This window comes from Electrona antarctica, assembly GCF_951216825.1.
Source record: "Electrona antarctica genome assembly, contig: scaffold_80, whole genome shotgun sequence".
In the NCBI taxonomy this organism is placed as follows: Eukaryota; Metazoa; Chordata; class Actinopteri; order Myctophiformes; family Myctophidae; genus Electrona; species Electrona antarctica.
Genome location: NW_027638308.1, coordinates 329,653 through 345,534, shown reverse-complemented (window position 1 = coordinate 345,534; position 15,882 = coordinate 329,653).

Here is a 15,882-nt window from a genome sequence, read left to right as displayed (position 1 = left end):
AATAAAAAAATTGGGGGTTCAAAAAACCCCACAGTACCCCTGAAATGCATAGAAAACTGCTTTTTTTTGGCACAGCCAATAAAAAAATTGGGGGTTCAAAAAACCCCACAGTACCCCTGAAATGCATAGAAAACTGCTTTTTTTTGGCACAGCCAATAAAAAAATTGGGGGTTCAAAAAACCCCACAGTACCCCTGAAATGCATAGAAAACTGCTTTTTTTGGCACAGCCAATACAAAAATTGGGGGTTCAAAAAACCCCACAGTACCCCTGCAATGCATAGAAAACTGCTTTTTTTTGGCACAGCCAATAAAAAATTTGGGGGTTCAAAAAACCCCACAGTACCCCTGAAATGCATAGAAAACTGCTTTTTTTTGGCACAGCCACTAAAAAAATTGGGGGTTCAAAAAACCCCACAGTACCCCTGAAATGCATAGAAAACTGCTTTTTTTTGGCACAGCCAATACAAAAATTGGGGGTTCAAAAAACCCCACAGTACCCCTGAAATGCATAGAAAACTGCTTTTTTTTGGCACAGCCAATACAAAAATTGGGGGTTCAAAAAACCCCACAGTACCCCTGAAATGCATAGAAAACTGCTTTTTTTTGGCACAGCCAATAGAAAAATTGGGGGTTCAAAAAACCCCACAGTACCCCTGAAATGCATAGAAAACTGTTTTTTTTTGGCACAGCCAATACAAAAATTGGGGGTTCAAAAAACCCCACAGTACCCCTGAAATGCATAGAAAACTGCTTTTTTTGGCACAGCCAATAAAAAAATTGGGGGTTCAAAAAACCCCACAGTACCCCTGAAATGCATAGAAAACTGCTTTTTTTTGGCCAAAACGCTAGAAAGGTCAAAGGTCAAAAGGTCAAAGGTCAAAAGGTCAAAGGTCAAAAGGTCAAAGGTCAAATCGCTAGAAAGGTCAAAAAAATTGGGGGTTCAAAAAACCCCACAGTACCCCTGAAATGCATAGAAAACTGCTTTTTTTTGGCACAGCCAATACAAAAATTGGGGGTTCAAAAAACCCCACAGTACCCCTGAAATGCATAGAAAACTGCTTTTTTTGGCCAAAACGCTAGAAAGGTCAAAAGGTCAAAAGGTCAAAGGTCAAAAGGTCAAAGGTCAAAGGTCAAAGGTCAAAAGGTCAAAGGTCAAATCGCTAGAAAGGTCAAAAAAATGGGGGTTCAAAAAACCCCACAGTACCCCTGAAATGCATAGAAAACTGCTTTTTTTTGGCACAGCCAATAAAAAAATTGGGGGTTCAAAAAACCCCACAGTACCCCTGAAATGCATAGAAAACTGCTTTTTTTTGGCACAGCCAATAAAAAAATTGGGGGTTCAAAAAACCCCACAGTACCCCTGAAATGCATAGAAAACTGCTTTTTTTGGCACAGCCAATAAAATAATTGGGGGTTCAAAAAACCCCACAGTACCCCTGAAATGCATAGAAAACTGCTTTTTTTTGGCACAGCCAATAAAAAAATTGGGGGTTCAAAAAACCCCACAGTACCCCTGAAATGCATAGAAAACTGCGTTTTTTGGCACAGCCAATAAAAAAATTGGGGGTTCAAAAAACCCCACAGTACCCCTGAAATGCATAGAAAACTGCATTTTTTTTGGCACAGCCAATAAAAAAATTGGGGGTTCAAAAAACCCCACAGTACCCCTGAAATGCATAGAAAACTGCTTTTTTTTGGCACAGCCACTAAAAAAATTGGGGGTTCAAAAAACCCCACAGTACCCCTGAAATGCATAGAAAACTGCTTTTTTTTGGCACAGCCAATACAAAAATTGGGGGTTCAAAAAACCCCACAGTACCCCTGAAATGCATAGAAAACTGCTTTTTTTTGGCACAGCCACTAAAAAAATTGGGGGTTCAAAAAACCCCACAGTACCCCTGAAATGCATAGAAAACTGCTTTTTTTTGGCACAGCCAATACAAAAATTGGGGGTTCAAAAAACCCCACAGTACCCCTGAAATGCATAGAAAACTGCTTTTTTTTGGCACAGCCAATACAAAAATTGGGGGTTCAAAAAAACCCACAGTACCCCTGAAATGCATAGAAAACTGCTTTTTTTTGGCACAGCCAATACAAAAATTGGGGGTTCAAAAAACCCCAAAGTACCCCTGAAATGCATAGAAAACTGCTTTTTTTTGGCCAAAACGCTAGAAAGGTCAAAGGTCAAAAGGTCAAAGGTCAAAATGTCAAAGGTCAAAATGTCAAAGGTCAAAAGGTCAAAGGTCAAAAGGTCAAAGGTCAAATCGCTAGAAAGGTAAAAAAAATTGGGGGTTAAAAAAAAAACCACAGTACCCCTGGAATGCATAGAAAACTGCTTTTTTTTGGCACAGCCAATAAAAAAATTGGGGGTTCAAAAAACCCCACAGTACCCCTGAAATGCATAGAAAACTGCTTTTTTTTTGGCACAGCCAATAAAAAAATTGGGGGTTCAAAAAACCCCACAGTACCCCTGAAATGCATAGAAAACTGCTTTTTTTTGGCACAGCCAATAAAAAAATTGGGGGTTCAAAAAACCCCACAGTACCCCTGAAATGCATAGAAAACTGTTTTTTTTGGCACAGCCAATAAAAAAATTGGGGGTTCAAAAAACCCCATAGTACCCCTGAAATGCATAGAAAACTGCTTTTTTTTGGCACAGCCAATAAAAAAATTGGGGGTTCAAAAAACCCCACAGTACCCCTGAAATGCATAGAAAACTGCTTTTTTTTGGCCAAAACGCTAGAAAGGTCAAAGGTCAAAAGGTCAAAGGTCAAAAGGTCAAAAGGTCAAAAGGTCAAAGGTCAAAAGGTCAAAGGTGAAATCGCTAGAAAGGTCAAAAAAAATTGGGGGTTCAAAAAACCCCACAGTACCCCTGAAATGCATAGAAAACTGCTTTTTTTTGGCACAGCCAATACAAAAATTGGGGGTTCAAAAAACCCCACAGTACCCCTGAAATGCATAGAAAACTGCTTTTTTTTGGCACAGCCAATACAAAAATTGGGGGTTCAAAAAACCCCACAGTACCCCTGAAATGCATAGAAAACTGCTTTTTTTTGGCACAGCCAATACAAAAATTGGGGGTTCAAAAAACCCCACAGTACCCCTGAAATGCATAGAAAACTGCTTTTTTTGGCACAGCCAATACAAAAATTGGGGGTTCAAAAAACCCCACAGTACCCCTGCAATGCATAGAAAACTGCTTTTTTTTGGCACAGCCAATAAAAAATTTGGGGGTTCAAAAAACCCCACAGTACCCCTGAAATGCATAGAAAACTGCTTTTTTTTGGCACAGCCACTAAAAAAATTGGGGGTTCAAAAAACCCCACAGTACCCCTGAAATGCATAGAAAACTGCTTTTTTTTGGCACAGCCAATACAAAAATTGGGGGTTCAAAAAACCCCACAGTACCCCTGAAATGCATAGAAAACTGCTTTTTTTTGGCACAGCCAATACAAAAATTGGGGGTTCAAAAAACCCCACAGTACCCCTGAAATGCATAGAAAACTGCTTTTTTTTTTGCACAGCCAATAGAAAAATTGGGGGTTCAAAAAACCCCACAGTACCCCTGAAATGCATAGAAAACTGTTTTTTTTTGGCACAGCCAATACAAAAATTGGGGGTTCAAAAAACCCCACAGTACCCCTGAAATGCATAGAAAACTGCTTTTTTTGGCACAGCCAATAAAAAAATTGGGGGTTCAAAAAACCCCACAGTACCCCTGAAATGCATAGAAAACTGCTTTTTTTTGGCCAAAACGCTAGAAAGGTCAAAGGTCAAAAGGTCAAAGGTCAAAAGGTCAAAGGTCAAAAGGTCAAAGGTCAAATCGCTAGAAAGGTCAAAAAATTGGGGGTTCAAAAAACCCCACAGTACCCCTGAAATGCATAGAAAACTGCTTTTTTTTGGCACAGCCAATACAAAAATTGGGGGTTCAAAAAACCCCACAGTACCCCTGAAATGCATAGAAAACTGCTTTTTTTTGCACAGCCAATAAAAAAATTGGGGGTTCAAAAAACCCCACAGTACCCCTGAAATGCATAGAAAACTGCTTTTTTTGGCATAGCCAATAAAAAAATTGGGGGTTCAAAAAACCCCACAGTACCCCTGAAATGCATAGAAAACTGCTTTTTTTTGGCACAGCCAATACAAAAATTGGGGGTTCAAAAAAACCCACAGTACCCCTGAAATGCATAGAAAACTGCTTTTTTTGGCCAAAACGCTAGAAAGGTCAAAAGGTCAAAAGGTCAAAGGTCAAAAGGTCAAAGGTCAAAAGGTCAAAGGTCAAATCGCTAGAAAGGTCAAAAAAATGGGGGTTCAAAAAACCCCACAGTACCCCTGAAATGCATAGAAAACTGCTTTTTTTTGGCACAGCCAATACAAAAATTGGGGGTTCAAAAAACCCCACAGTACCCCTGAAATGCATAGAAAACTGCTTTTTTTTGGCACAGCCAATAAAAAAATTGGGGGTTCAAAAAACCCCACAGTACCCCTGAAATGCATAGAAAACTGCTTTTTTTTGGCACAGCCAATACTAAAAATGGGGGTTCAAAAAACCCCACAGTACCCCTGAAATGCATAGAAAACTGCTTTTTTTTGGCACAGCCAATAAAAAAATTGGGGATTCAAAAAACCCCACAGTACCCCTGAAATGCATAGAAAACTGCTTTTTTTTGGCACAGCCAATAAAAAAATTGGGGGTTCAAAAAACCCCACAGTACCCCTGAAATGCATAGAAAACTGCTTTTTTTGGCACAGCCAATAAAAAAATTGGGGGTTAAAAAAACCCCACAGTACCCCTGAAATGCATAGAAAACTGCTTTTTTTTGGCACAGCCAATAAAAAAATTGGGGGTTCAAAAAACCCCACAGTACCCCTGAAATGCATAGAAAACTGCTTTTTTTTGGCACAGCCAATAAAAAAATTGGGGGTTCAAAAAACCCCACAGTACCCCTGAAATGCATAGAAAACTGCTTTTTTTTGGCACAGCCAATACTAAAAATGGGGGTTCAAAAAACCCCACAGTACCCCTGAAATGCATAGAAAACTGCTTTTTTTTGGCACAGCCAATAAAAAAATTGGGGATTCAAAAAACCCCACAGTACCCCTGAAATGCATAGAAAACTGCTTTTTTTTGGCACAGCCAATAAAAAAATTGGGGGTTCAAAAAACCCCACAGTACCCCTGAAATGCATAGAAAACTGCTTTTTTTGGCACAGCCAATAAAAAAATTGGGGGTTAAAAAAACCCCACAGTACCCCTGAAATGCATAGAAAACTGCTTTTTTTTGGCACAGCCAATAAAAAAATTGGGGGTTCAAAAAACCCCACAGTACCCCTGAAATGCATAGAAAACTGCTTTTTTTTGGCACAGCCAATAAAAAAATTGGGGGTTCAAAAAACCCCACAGTACCCCTGAAATGCATAGAAAACTGCTTTTTTTTGGCACAGCCAATAAAAAAATTGGGGGTTCAAAAAACCCCATAGTACCCCTGAAATGCATAGAAAACTGCTTTTTTTTGGCACAGCCAATAAAAAAATTGGGGGTTCAAAAAACCCCACAGTACCCCTGAAATGCATAGAAAACTGCTTTTTTTTGGCCAAAACGCTAGAAAGGTCAAAGGTCAAAAGGTCAAAGGTCAAAAGGTCAAAGGTCAAAAGGTCAAAGGTCAAATCGCTAGAAAGGTCAAAAAAATTGGGGGTTCAAAAAACCCCACAGTACCCCTGAAATGCATAGAAAACTGCTTTTTTTTGGCACAGCCAATAAAAAAATTGGGGGTTCAAAAAACCCCACAGTACCCCTGAAATGCATAGAAAACTGCTTTTTTTTGGCACAGCCAATAAAAAAATTGGGGGTTCAAAAAACCCCACAGTACCCCTGAAATGCATAGAAAACTGCTTTTTTTTGGCCAATAAAAAAATTGGGGGTTCAAAAAATCCCACAGTACCCCTGAAATGCATAGAAAACTGCTTTTTTTGGCACAGCCAATACAAAAATTGGGGGTTCAAAAAACCCCACAGTACCCCTGAAATGCATAGAAAACTGCTTTTTTTTGGCACAGCCAATACTAAAAATGGGGGTTCAAAAAACCCCACAGTACCCCTGAAATGCATAGAAAACTGCTTTTTTTGGCACAGCCAATACAAAAATTGGGGATTCAAAAAACCCCACAGTACCCCTGAAATGCATAGAAAACTGCTTTTTTTTGGCACAGCCAATAAAAAAATTGGGGGTTCAAAAAACCCCACAGTACCCCTGAAATGCATAGAAAACTGCTTTTTTTGGCACAGCCAATAAAAAAATTGGGGGTTCAAAAAACCCCACAGTACCCCTGAAATGCATAGAAAACTGCTTTTTTTTTGGCACAGCCAATAAAAAAATTGGGGGTTCAAAAAACCCCACAGTACCCCTGAAATGCATAGAAAACTGCTTTTTTTTGGCACAGCCAATAAAAAAATTGGGGGTTCAAAAAACCCCACAGTACCCCTGAAATGCATAGAAAACTGCTTTTTTTTGGCACAGCCAATAAAAAAATTGGGGGTTCAAAAAACCCCATAGTACCCCTGAAATGCATAGAAAACTGCTTTTTTTTGGCACAGCCAATAAAAAAATTGGGGGTTCAAAAAACCCCACAGTACCCCTGAAATGCATAGAAAACTGCTTTTTTTTGGCCAAAACGCTAGAAAGGTCAAAGGTCAAAAGGTCAAAGGTCAAAAGGTCAAAAGGTCAAAAGGTCAAAGGTCAAAAGGTCAAAGGTCAAATCGCTAGAAAGGTCAAAAAAATTGGGGGTTCAAAAAACCCCACAGTACCCCTGAAATGCATAGAAAACTGCTTTTTTTTGGCACAGCCAATAAAAAAATTGGGGGTTCAAAAAACCCCACAGTACCCCTGAAATGCATAGAAAACTGCTTTTTTTTGGCACAGCCAATAACAAAATTGGGGGTTCAAAAAACCCCACAGTACCCCTGAAATGCATAGAAAACTGCTTTTTTTGGCACAGCCAATACAAAAATTGGGGGTTCAAAAAACCCCACAGTACCCCTGCAATGCATAGAAAACTGCTTTTTTTTGGCACAGCCAATAAAAAATTTGGGGGTTCAAAAAACCCCACAGTACCCCTGAAATGCATAGAAAACTGCTTTTTTTTGGCACAGCCACTAAAAAAATTGGGGGTTCAAAAAACCCCACAGTACCCCTGAAATGCATAGAAAACTGCTTTTTTTGGCACAGCCAATAAAAAAATTGGGGGTTCAAAAAACCCCACAGTACCCCTGAAATGCATAGAAAACTGCTTTTTTTTGGCACAGCCAATACAAAAATTGGGGGTTCAAAAAACCCCACAGTACCCCTGAAATGCATAGAAAACTGCTTTTTTTTGGCACAGCCAATAAAAAAATTGGGGGTTCAAAAAACCCCACAGTACCCCTGAAATGCATAGAAAACTGCTTTTTTTGGCACAGCCAATAAAAAAATTGGGGGTTCAAAAAACCCCACAGTACCCCTGCAATGCATAGAAAACTGCTTTTTTTTGGCACAGCCAATAAAACATTTGGGGGTTCAAAAAACCCCACAGTACCCCTGAAATGCATAGAAAACTGCTTTTTTTTGGCACAGCCACTAAAATAATTGGGGGTTCAAAAAACCCCACAGTACCCCTGAAATGCATAGAAAACTGCTTTTTTTTGGCACAGCCAATACAAAAATTGGGTGTTCAAAAAACCCCACAGTACCCCTGAAATGCATAGAAAACTGCTTTTTTTTGGCACAGCCAATACAAAAATTGGGGGTTCAAAAAAACCCACAGTACCCCTGAAATGCATAGAAAACTGCTTTTTTTTGGCACAGCCAATACAAAAATTGGGGGTTCAAAAAACCCCAAAGTACCCCTGAAATGCATAGAAAACTGCTTTTTTTTGGCCAAAACGCTAGAAAGGTCAAAGGTCAAAAGGTCAAAGGTCAAAATGTCAAAGGTCAAAATGTCAAAGGTCAAAAGGTCAAAGGTCAAAAGGTCAAAGGTCAAAGGTCAAATCGCTAGAAAGGTCAAAAAAAATTGGGGGTTCAAAAAACCCCACAGTACCCCTGAAATGCATAGAAAACTGCTTTTTTTTGGCACAGCCAATACAAAAATTGGGGGTTCAAAAAACCCCACAGTACCCCTGAAATGCATAGAAAACTGCTTTTTTTTTGCACAGCCAATACAAAAATTGGGGGTTCAAAAAACCCCACAGTACCCCTGAAATGCATAGAAAACTGCTTTTTTTTGGCACAGCCAATACAAAAATTGGGGGTTCAAAAAACCCCACAGTACCCCTGAAATGCATAGAAAACTGCTTTTTTTTGGCACAGCCAATACAAAAATTGGGGGTTCAAAAAACCCCACAGTACCCCTGAAATGCATAGAAAACTGCTTTTTTTGGCACAGCCAATAAAAAAATTGGGGGTTCAAAAAACCCCACAGTACCCCTGAAATGCATAGAAAACTGCTTTTTTTTGGCCAAAACGCTAGAAAGGTCAAAGGTCAAAAGGTCAAAGGTCAAAAGGTCAAATGTCAAAAGGTCAAAGGTCAAATCGCTAGAAAGGTCAAAAAAATTGGGGGTTCAAAAAACCCCACAGTACCCCTGAAATGCATAGAAAACTGCTTTTTTTTGGCACAGCCAATACAAAAATTGGGGGTTCAAAAAACCCCACAGTACCCCTGAAATGCATAGAAAACTGCTTTTTTTTGCACAGCCAATAAAAAAATTGGGGGTTCAAAAAACCCCACAGTACCCCTGAAATGCATAGAAAACTGCTTTTTTTTGGCACAGCCAATAAACAAAATTGGGGGTTCAAAAAACCCCACAGTACCCCTGAAATGCATAGAAAACTGCTTTTTTTTTGGCCAAAACGCTAGAAAGGTCAAAGGTCAAAAGGTCAAAGGTCAAAAGGTCAAAAGGTCAAAAGGTCAAAGCTCAAATCGCTAGAAAGGTCAAAAAAAATTGGGGGTTCAAAAAACCCCACAGTACCCCTGAAATGCATAGAAAACTGCTTTTTTTTGGCACAGCCAATACAAAAATTGGGGGTTCAAAAAACCCCACAGTACCCCTGAAATGCATAGAAAACTGCTTTTTTTTGGCACAGCCAATACAAAAATTGGGGGTTCAAAAAACCCCACAGTACCCCTGAAATGCATAGAAAACTGCTTTTTTTTGGCACAGCCAATAAAAAAATTGGGGGTTCAAAAAACCCCACAGTACCCCTGAAATGCATAGAAAACTGCTTTTTTTGGCACAGCCAATACAAAAATTGGGGGTTCAAAAAACCCCACAGTACCCCTGCAATGCATAGAAAACTGCTTTTTTTTGGCACAGCCAATAAAAAATTTGGGGGTTCAAAAAACCCCACAGTACCCCTGAAATGCATAGAAAACTGCTTTTTTTTGGCACAGCCACTAAAAAAATTGGGGGTTCAAAAAACCCCACAGTACCCCTGAAATGCATAGAAAACTGCTTTTTTTTGGCACAGCCAATACAAAAATTGGGGGTTCAAAAAACCCCACAGTACCCCTGAAATGCATAGAAAACTGCTTTTTTTTGGCACAGCCAATACAAAAATTGGGGGTTCAAAAAACCCCACAGTACCCCTGAAATGCATAGAAAACTGCTTTTTTTGGCACAGCCAATAAAAAAATTGGGGGTTCAAAAAACCCCACAGTACCCCTGAAATGCATAGAAAACTGCTTTTTTTTGGCCAAAACGCTAGAAAGGTCAAAGGTCAAAAGGTCAAAGGTCAAAAGGTCAAAGGTCAAAAGGTCAAAGGTCAAATCGCTAGAAAGGTCAAAAAAATTGGGGGTTCAAAAAACCCCACAGTACCCCTGAAATGCATAGAAAACTGCTTTTTTTTGGCACAGCCAATACAAAAATTGGGGGTTCAAAAAACCCCACAGTACCCCTGAAATGCATAGAAAACTGCTTTTTTTTGCACAGCCAATAAAAAAATTGGGGGTTCAAAAAACCCCACAGTACCCCTGAAATGCATAGAAAACTGCTTTTTTTGGCATAGCCAATAAAAAAATTGGGGGTTCAAAAAACCCCACAGTACCCCTGAAATGCATAGAAAACTGCTTTTTTTTGGCACAGCCAATACAAAAATTGGGGGTTCAAAAAACCCCACAGTACCCCTGAAATGCATAGAAAACTGCTTTTTTTGGCCAAAACGCTAGAAAGGTCAAAAGGTCAAAAGGTCAAAGGTCAAAAGGTCAAAGGTCAAAGGTCAAAAGGTCAAAGGTCAAATCGCTAGAAAGGTCAAAAAATGGGGGTTCAAAAAACCCCACAGTACCCCCGAAATGCATAGAAAACTGCTTTTTTTTGGCACAGCCAATAAAAAAATTGGGGGTTCAAATAACCCCACAGTACCCCTGAAATGCATAGAAAACTGCTTTTTTTTGGCACAGCCAATAAAAAAATTGGGGGTTCAAAAAACCCCACAGTACCCCTGAAATGCATAGAAAACTGCTTTTTTTGGCACAGCCAATAAAAAAATTGGGGGTTCAAAAAACCCCACAGTACCCCTGAAATGCATAGAAAACTGCTTTTTTTTGGCACAGCCAATAAAAAAATTGGGGGTTCAAAAAACCCCACAGTACCCCTGAAATGCATAGAAAACTGCTTTTTTTTGGCACAGCCAATACAAAAATTGGGGGTTCAAAAAACCCCACAGTACCCCTGAAATGCATAGAAAACTGCTTTTTTTGGCCAAAACGCTAGAAAGGTCAAAAGGTCAAAAGGTCAAAGGTCAAAAGGTCAAAGGTCAAAGGTCAAAAGGTCAAAGGTCAAATCGCTAGAAAGGTCAAAAAAATGGGGGTTCAAAAAACCCCACAGTACCCCCGAAATGCATAGAAAACTGCTTTTTTTTGGCACAGCCAATAAAAAAATTGGGGGTTCAAATAACCCCACAGTACCCCTGAAATGCATAGAAAACTGCTTTTTTTTGGCACAGCCAATAAAAAAATTGGGGGTTCAAAAAACCCCACAGTACCCCTGAAATGCATAGAAAACTGCTTTTTTTGGCACAGCCAATAAAAAAATTGGGGGTTCAAAAAACCCCACAGTACCCCTGAAATGCATAGAAAACTGCTTTTTTTTGGCACAGCCAATAAAAAAATTGGGGGTTCAAAAAACCCCACAGTACCCCTGAAATGCATAGAAAACTGCTTTTTTTGGCACAGCCAATAAAAAAATTGGGGGTTCAAAAAACCCCACAGTACCCCTGAAATGCATAGAAAACTGCTTTTTTTGGCACAGCCAATAAAATAATTGGGGGTTCAAAAAACCCCACAGTACCCCTGAAATGCATAGAAAACTGCTTTTTTTTGGCACAGCCAATAAAAAAATTGGGGGTTCAAAAAACCCCACAGTACCCCTGAAATGCATAGAAAACTGCGTTTTTTGGCACAGCCAATAAAAAAATTGGGGGTTCAAAAAACCCCACAGTACCCCTGAAATGCATAGAAAACTGCATTTTTTTTGGCACAGCCAATAAAAAAATTGGGGGTTCAAAAAACCCCACAGTACCCCTGAAATGCATAGAAAACTGCTTTTTTTTGGCACAGCCACTAAAAAAATTGGGGGTTCAAAAAACCCCACAGTACCCCTGAAATGCATAGAAAACTGCTTTTTTTTGGCACAGCCACTAAAAAAATTGGGGGTTCAAAAAACCCCACAGTACCCCTGAAATGCATAGAAAACTGCTTTTTTTTGGCACAGCCAATACAAAAATTGGGGGTTCAAAAAACCCCACAGTACCCCTGAAATGCATAGAAAACTGCTTTTTTTTGGCACAGCCAATACAAAAAATGGGGGTTCAAAAAACCCCACAGTACCCCTGAAATGCATAGAAAACTGCTTTTTTTGGCACAGCCAATAAAAAAATTGGGGATTCAAAAAACCCCACAGTACCCCTGAAATGCATAGAAAACTGCTTTTTTTTGGCACAGCCAATAAAAAAATTGGGGGTTCAAAAAACCCCACAGTACCCCTGAAATGCATAGAAAACTGCTTTTTTTGGCACAGCCAATAAAAAAATTGGGGGTTCAAAAAACCCCACAGTACCCCTGAAATGCATAGAAAACTGCTTTTTTTTTGGCACAGCCAATAAAAAAATTGGGGGTTCAAAAAACCCCACAGTACCCCTGAAATGCATAGAAAACTGCTTTTTTTTTGGCACAGCCAATAAAAAAATTGGGGGTTCAAAAAACCCCACAGTACCCCTGAAATGCATAGAAAACTGCTTTTTTTGGCACAGCCAATAAAAAAATTGGGGGTTCAAAAAACCCCATAGTACCCCTTAAATGCATAGAAAACAGCTTTTTTTTGGCACAGCCAATAAAAAAATTGGGGGTTCAAAAAACCCCACAGTACCCCTGAAATGCATAGAAAACTGCTTTTTTTTGGCCAAAACGCTAGAAAGGTCAAAGGTCAAAAGGTCAAAGGTCAAAAGGTCAAAGGTCAAAAGGTCAAAGGTCAAATCGCTAGAAAGGTCAAAAAAATTGGGGGTTCAAAAAACCCCACAGTACCCCTGAAATGCATAGAAAACTGCTTTTTTTGGCACAGCCAATACAAAAATTGGGGGTTCAAAAAACCCCACAGTACCCCTGCAATGCATAGAAAACTGCTTTTTTTTGGCACAGCCAATACAAAATTTGGGGGTTCAAAAAACCCCACAGTACCCCTGAAATGCATAGAAAACTGCTTTTTTTTGGCACAGCCACTAAAAAAATTGGGGGTTCAAAAAACCCCACAGTACCCCTGAAATGCATAGAAAACTGCTTTTTTTGGCACAGCCAATAAAAAAATTGGGGGTTCAAAAAACCCCACAGTACCCCTGAAATGCATAGAAAACTGCTTTTTTTTGGCACAGCCAATACAAAAATTGGGGGTTAAAAAAACCCCACAGTACCCCTGAAATGCATAGAAAACTGCTTTTTTTGGCACAGCCAAAAAAAAAAATTGGGGGTTAAAAAAAACCCACAGTACCCCTGAAATGCATAGAAAACTGCTTTTTTTTGGCACAGCCAATACAAAAATTGGGGGTTCAAAAAACCCCACAGTACCCCTGAAATGCATAGAAAACTGCTTTTTTTGGCACAGCCAATAAAAAAATTGGGGGTTCAAAAAACCCCACAGTACCCCTGAAATGCATAGAAAACTGCTTTTTTTTGGCACAGCCAATACAAAAATTGGGGGTTCAAAAAACCCCACAGTACCCCTGAAATGCATAGAAAACTGCTTTTTTTTGGCACAGTTTAAAAAAATTGGGGGTTCAAAAAACCCCACAGTACCCCTGAAATGCATAGAAAACAGCTTTTTTTTTTGGCCAAAACGCTAGAAAGGTCAAAGGTCAAAAGGTCAAAGGTCAAAAGGTCAAAGGTCAAAAGGTCAAAGGTCAAATCACTAGAAAGGTCAAAAAAATTGGGGGTTCAAAAAACCCCACAGTACCCCTGAAATGCATAGAAAACTGCTTTTTTTTTGCACAGCCAATAAAAAAAGTGGGGGTTCAAAAAGCCCACAGTACCCCTGAAATGCATAGAAAACTGCTTTTTTTTGGCCAAAACGCTAGAAAGGTCAAAGGTCAAAAGGTCAAAGGTCAAAAGGTCAAAGGTCAAAAGGTCAAAGGTCAAATCGCTAGAAAGGTCAAAAAAATTGGGGGTTCAAAAAACCCCACAGTACCCCTGAAATGCATAGAAAACTGCTTTTTTTGGCACAGCCAATAAAAAAATTGGGGGTTCAAAAAACCCCACAGTACCCCTGAAATGCATAGAAAACTGCTTTTTTTGGCACAGCCAATAAAAAAATTGGGGGTTCAAAAAACCCCACAGTACCCCTGAAATGCATAGAAAACTGCTTTTTTTTGGCACAGCCAATACAAAAATTGGGGGTTCAAAAAACCCCACAGTACCCCTGAAATGCATAGAAAACTGCTTTTTTTTGGCACAGTTTAAAAAAATTGGGGGTTCAAAAAACCCCACAGTACCCCTGAAATGCATAGAAAACTGCTTTTTTTTGGCCAAAACGCTAGAAAGGTCAAAGGTCAAAAGGTCAAAAGGGCAAAGGTCAAAAGGTCAAAGGTCAAAGGTCAAATCGCTAGAAAGGTCAAAAAATTGGGGGTTCAAAAAACCCCACAGTACCCCTGAAATGCATAGAAAACTGCTTTTTTTTGGCACAGCCAATAAAAAAAGTGGGGGTTCAAAAAACCCCACAGTACCCCTGAAATGCATAGAAAACTGCTTTTTTTTGGCCAAAACGCTAGAAAGGTCAAAGGTCAAAAGGTCAAAAGGTCAAAGGTCAAAGGTCAAATCGCTAGAAAGGTCAAAAAAATTGGGGGTTCAAAAAACCCCACAGTACCCCTGAAATGCATAGAAAACTGCTTTTTTTGGCACAGCCAATAAAAAAATTGGGGGTTCAAAAAACCCCACAGTACCCCTGAAATGCATAGAAAACTGCTTTTTTTTGGCACAGCCAATAAAAAAATTGGGGGTTCAAAAAACCCCACAGTACCCCTGAAATGCATAGAAAACTGCTTTTTTTTGGCACAGCCAATAAAAAAATTGGGGGTTCAAAAAACCCCACAGTACCCCTGAAATGCATAGAAAACTGCTTTTTTTGGCACAGCCAATAAAAAAATTGGGGGTTCAAAAAACCCCACAGTACCCCTGAAATGCATAGAAAACTGCTTTTTTTGGCACAGCCAATAAAAGAATTGGGGGTTCAAAAAACCCCACAGTACCCCTGAAATGCATAGAAAACTGCTTTTTTTTGGCACAGCCAATAAAAAAATTGGGGGTTCAAAAAACCCCACAGTACCCCTGAAATGCATAGAAAACTGCGTTTTTTGGCACAGCCAATAAAAAAATTGGGGGTTAAAAAAACCCCACAGTACCCCTGAAATGCATAGAAAACTGCTTTTTTTTGGCACAGCCACTAAAAAAATTGGGGGTTCAAAAAACCCCACAGTACCCCTGAAATGCATAGAAAACTGCTTTTTTTTGGCACAGCCAATACAAAAATTGGGGGTTCAAAAAACCCCACAGTACCCCTGAAATGCATAGAAAACTGCTTTTTTTTGGCACAGCCAATAAAAAAATTGGGGGTTCAAAAAACCCCACAGTACCCCTGAAATGCATAGAAAACTGCTTTTTTTTGGCACAGCCAATAAAAAAATTGGGGGTTCAAAAAACCCCACAGTACCCCTGAAATGCATAGAAAACTGTTTTTTTTGGCACAGCCACTAAAAAAATTGGGGGTTCAAAAAACCCCACAGTACCCCTGAAATGCATAGAAAACTGCTTTTTTTGGCACAGCCAATACAAAAATTGGGGGTTCAAAAAACCCCACAGTACCCCTGAAATGCATAGAAAACTGCTTTTTTTTGGCACAGCCAATACAAAAATTGGGGGTTAAGAAAACCCCACAGTACCCCTGAAATGCATAGAAAACTGCTTTTTTTGGCACAGCCAAAAAAAAAATTGGGGGTTCAAAAAACCCCACAGTACCCCTGAAATGCATAGAAAACTGCTTTTTTTTGGCACAGCCAATAAAAAAATTGGGGGTTCAAAAAACCCCACAGTACCCCTGAAATGCATAGAAAACTGCTTTTTTTGGCACAGCCAATAAAAAAATTGGGGGTTCAAAAAACCCCACAGTACCCCTGAAATGCATAGAAAACTGCTTTTTTTTGGCACAGCCAATAAAAAAATTGGGGGTTCAAAAAACCCCACAGTACCCCTGAAATGCATAGAAAACTGCTTTTTTTGGCACAGCCAATAAAAAAATTGGGGGTTCAAAAAACCCCACAGTACCCCTGAAATGCATAGAAAACTGCTTTTTTTTGGCACAGCCAATAAAAAAATT